The 5,254-nt window shown below is 34.1% G+C and overlaps 1 long non-coding RNA gene across 2 annotated transcripts; it reads right to left on the reverse strand.

The window, feature by feature from the left end:
* Positions 1-341: 341 nt before the first annotated feature.
* On the reverse strand, positions 342-5,254 carry LOC113694237 (uncharacterized). Of its 2 annotated transcripts, XR_003449291.2 has the most exons (4): positions 5,098-5,253; positions 3,305-3,357; positions 884-3,192; positions 342-744 (listed from the first exon to the last, which is right to left on the reverse strand). It is a non-coding gene; the product is annotated as an uncharacterized lncRNA (long non-coding RNA). The 2 variants fall into 2 exon arrangements; XR_011815723.1 differs by having other exon boundaries at positions 342-3,192; positions 5,098-5,254.

Raw genomic sequence — 5,254 nt, forward strand, 5'->3', positions numbered from 1 at the left:
TGTATATAGTGATGATATGCATCAGAACCGATCATTGCATAAAAAATGCATTCATTCTTCGACCTACCACTTTCCCAGAAATCTATTGGCTAATGTAATAATCACTTGTGTTAAACAATACATGAGGGGCTACTGACCATCCACAGAAGCAAACACCAAAACTGGAGTTTAAAGAGGCCGGCAAATGACGCAACATTCAACGAGAGGACAAAGTAGGTTTCAGGTAGAAGATGTCGATCCAAAGCATCTGCTCAGCCGAAACAGACGCATGAACATTATTCATTCAACTATTGACTTCACGTCATCTCTATTGTAGTTCATTTTTTTTTTAAAAGCGTGACTATCAGTACGAAAGAATTCATTAGCATATAATGTGAGAGAAGTTCAGGATGAGACAAATGAGTGTATCAACATCGGATCCTCCTCTACCATCCAAGAAATCAGATAAGATATGCCGTTCCACATCCACAATCCAAATGCCTCAACACTTTTAATATTTAATACATCTACTGATTGGCACCCTCTATAAACAGTTATGAAATCATGAAGCTCTAAATATAGAAAATTAGGTGTATGAGTGGTCGTGACTCGTAAACCCTAACTTCATGACACCATTTTTCAAAGGAAGATCGTATGATGGACGTTTCAGATCCTACGGCACCCAAATATTTCCACCAAGTTCAAAGTCTCTGGCTAATTTGTGTCTTCAAACATGCTATAGTTCCTAAAATCATCATGACAGATCTGAAAAGTAACCACTTAAGTACAGCAACAAACTTAAATATGTCATCAACGAAATGAAAATCACACCACGATCTACATCCTTATCCATCCTAATGGAAGACAAAAAAAATCATAAACAAAGCTTTCAGTTCGTTTGTACCTGTGAATTTTGATGAATGAATTCCTTGAAAACAGATACTCTTACTCCTGGTGAATCATGCTTTACTGAAAAAGAAAGAAACAACCACCAAGAAGAAAGATCCGTATCTTCTTGGACAGATATGAACAAAACATAGTAGTAATAGACACACACTGGTAAAGTGAAATATTCACAGGTAAGTAGGATGTCTGTAAGAGCAAACTACATAAATAAATTTTTTTTTTTTTAAAGGAAACTTCATATGCTGGGCATGTTTTCTAATCCATTATGTAAATCATTAAGTCTTGTGGTTAGCTCACAAAACCTCTTTGAAACAAGCAAGACAAGTTTTTCTGCTGTGAAAATTGCTCTTTTGTTTTAACCAAAGGCTTTTCTTTAGAAGTTAGTGATCAGAAATATGATTCTCTCGAAAGTTCTCATCAAATGCTCTAAGACAAGACATAGAAAGACACATGCTGAAGTGCAAAATAAGCAGGCAACTTTAGTTATTCATTTATTTGCGTTGCATCGCGTGCAATAATATCTTCTATCTATGATTTATCATCAACAGCAGTCCCATTTTCTGACTCCAACAAACATGTCCTCAAGGGAGAAATATTTGTAAGTTATTTTTTACAGGTTTGAAAGATAGGACATAATTTTCAAATCATCTGATTACAGGACATGGGTTTTTGACCTGAAAAACTTTCTTCCAATCAACAGTTAATAATTATACACACATCATGCCTTCAACGGTTGTTTCAAGCTTAGTTTTAATTGTTCATTTAGTCCGAATTAACTGGAAGTATAATGTAGAACTCATGAAGCAAAGTTTTATATCAGAGCAACACTAAATGGAGTCGCAGACTACATTGCTTTAGTTCCACTATTATGTGCAACACTAACTGCTCAATTTTAGCTTTTAAATATTGGTTGAAAGGGGATTCTAATCTATGGAACGAGCCTAACAATGAACAAAAGCTACAATTTAGACAAGGAAATATCTTAAAATTTTAAAATTATGGAGAATCATCGAAAAACAGTTGACAAAGAAATCTGTATGTACCTTGATAATCATAAAGACAGTGTATTTTCACCAAAGTCTACTCATCCACCTCTAGCCACATATACTTAATAAAAGAACGTTAGATGCCTGTATCATATAGAGTACCTCTGAAGATAACTTAAGGGCTATATATTTCCAAGAGTCAAGAAACAATCTCTAATATTTATCCAGGCTAGCAAGAGAACACATGCACTTTTGGCAAAGTCTTTCCAACTGGCAGACAAGGCACTTCTCAAAGGTACTTCAGAATTACTATAAGATTAAAAACTTGTAGAATTTCAAAAGGTCCAAAAAAGATGCTTCCCATATTGGATCATTAAAAAATCTCTACACTTTACAGTTCAAGAGGTGAAACGCCAACCAAGGAGTTAATTAAGCTCAAAGCACAAGTACACTAGATCCATAAACCTTTCATGTGCAGACAACGACAGTTTTTTTAACACTCAATCAAGTACTTCAGAAAGTGGACACAAGTACTTACAAAAATATGTTTATATGTCTGTTTGCGTATTAAATAAGTATATAAATACATGACATTGCTTCTTATGCTTCCAATTTTCAAAGAATGACAGGTGGTAGTAATTTTGACTTGGCAACTGTATTTCATAGGTGGACAAAGATGTCCCTATTTAGGAATGGATGATGCTTCAATCAAAGACAACTACCCATAATGTGAACTAGAGTATATTTCTCTGCCTTGACACAAAAATTGATGCTTCAATAAGATTCTTTAGACCTAACTGAAACAATCAAGATCTCTAATGAAACCAACAAAAATAGTCTTTCTAAAACAATTGAAACGGTTCTCTGCAGTGTAGCGGCTAGTCACGAAAAGAGAGCAGTATAGACCAAAGTGAGGATAAGTATAAGCTACATGTAATGAACCAAGAAACAAAGAAATGGGCAAGGCCTTGTGTTTGCTATTCAGAAAATGCAGATTAGTGCACAAATCGGAAACCAAAACACACGTGAGGCCAGGCCAACCATATGTCTAGATAATCTTCATTGATAGTCATCTATTAAATGCAAGTTGATATATAATTTTCCTCAAACAAAATGAGCTATAACTCAGACACGAAAATTCTTACCTGCCAAGGAAAGAGAAAATAAAGGTTGGTTTGAACCAAGTAAACAAGAAAAAATATTGCATGTTGCAAACAACTTGCACAGGGAAAGAGCTAGACCTGCCTCGTGAAAAATCAAAGGGTTTCTTGCCTTAGTGTACCTTGCTTCCTTGACAAACACAATTACACCAAGGAAAGAACTAAAGAAGAGATGAAACAAAGTGAAAAGGATGAGATTATATTCAAGATCATGTGGGCAACAATAAAGTAGAGTACAGAATTATGGTAAAACGCAATATGAATAGAGTGTACCTCAATCAAGCTTGCTTTATATCAGAATATTGTACTAGAAACAGCATCAGTTTCTGTGTGCATGAAGTAATGAGAACTATTAGCAAGCATAAATAATGATATTAATCTCTACAATTGGAGTATCATTCTGCAGTCTTCTGGAAGCTCAATATGACAAAACAAAGAGTTTAACATAAGAAAATGCCAAAACAATATAACAAGGTTTGCTACTTAATATGCCCATCCCCTGCCAGAATATGCTTTTGAATTGCGGTATCTAGTTTAAGGTAATTAACAACGTAATAGAACAATAGACAGTGAATCTTGCTTCTTCATTTCTTAGCTAAGTAAGCACATAATAAAGCTAAAAAAAAAACAACTTAGAAGGACTTCAAGATTTTAATAGTTAAGTTGCAAGATAAGCTAAAATGCACAAACTAGTTGCTGTATTCTTAAAGATAAGAAAATGCAATCCTCGACACACTGCATACAAGAAATGTGAACGATTGATAACTTATGGCAGTGGCATGTACGCTAATTACTGACTTCAAAACTTTTAAGCTTTTGATCCTCACTAACAAGCTATGAAGTGTAATCAAGAAAAACGTAGTTTTCAATAAGATTTCAGGCATTGACCCTTAACATGAAATGTCCAGTATTTAAGGGCACTCATGTTCCCCTAAACATTCAAAACTTACAGAAAAGTGCAATTTTGCTTCTTAGATTTACAGCCAATAAATAAAGACAAAAACAAAATGGTTATCCACACATTCAAATAGCAAGAATCCAAAATACAAAAGCATAGAGACACATAAATCCACCTGAACAAGCACAAAAAATTGGAAAGAAAGGAAAAACTAACAGTATGACTCTCCATGGGGGCAGCTGCATAGGCGTCATTGCCATATTTCTCCTTAATTCAGTACAAAATGTGAATAAACTAAACTCCAATGGAAACATTAAAATAGCAAATTAATTATTCTACGCTTGAGATAAATCTAAATACAATAAATCTGAATTAAAATAGCCCATTTAAGATAAATCTGAATTGTAGCTCAGATAGATCGTAATTGCTGTTTCAAACCCTTTCAATGAAGAAATACAATTTTTCATGGATAGTTTTTAGTGTACCAGGTATATATCGAAAGCTTGAAAACAGAATTAGCAAAAGAGACTCCAACATTTGTAAATGATGCATTCTTTTTTTATTTTTTGGCCAGGAAAATAAAACTCGTTTTATTTATGAATATAAGAAAACATATCTAACAATTAGAATTTACCACTCAGTAATAAAAAAGCTACAATAGCTAAAACACAGGCTATTCCAGGAAATCAGATCTAACTATACAAATTCTGCAGACAAATTTAACAAATCTCTCTCATTAATCAAATAATTCCAGCTCAACAACTTCAGATGCCATTTTCAAATTGTTTATACATACGTATAAAAGATAAAAACAAATAAACTAAGAAAAAACACAGTAAAACTAATACACCAGGACGTTGTACACACAAAAAAAAAAAAAAAAACCCCCCGAAGATCGCGGTTTCCTGAGTACTTTGAATAAAATGTTTAATACTTGAAAGAAAGATATCAGAATACATTTAGCCCATTAATGTGTACAAAATATAATGACTAATATCAAGAATTATAGGAATGATTGAGTGCGGAATACTTAGTAGTACGAGCATGGGCAGAATATTTTGAGTGCAGAATTATGACGGCAACAGCGTTCAAGAATACTTTGTAATCGAGAAGAAGTTGACAATAATGCTGGTTTAACATTAATGGTGATGAAAATTGAAAACCAAACCTTGCCCTTGACTCCTTGTCTCTTCGGAAACCAATCTGTTCCTCTCCCAGTCCCACTGCAAGCGAATGAAGCAGAGAGTGGCGCTTCTTTCAAGTTGTTCTGCTTCTGCGAAATAAAACAGTAGACACGCACGAGTGGCAAGTACGTTTTCGGCCTT

This window comes from Coffea arabica, chromosome 6c, assembly GCF_036785885.1.
Source record: "Coffea arabica cultivar ET-39 chromosome 6c, Coffea Arabica ET-39 HiFi, whole genome shotgun sequence".
In the NCBI taxonomy this organism is placed as follows: domain Eukaryota; kingdom Viridiplantae; phylum Streptophyta; class Magnoliopsida; order Gentianales; family Rubiaceae; genus Coffea; species Coffea arabica.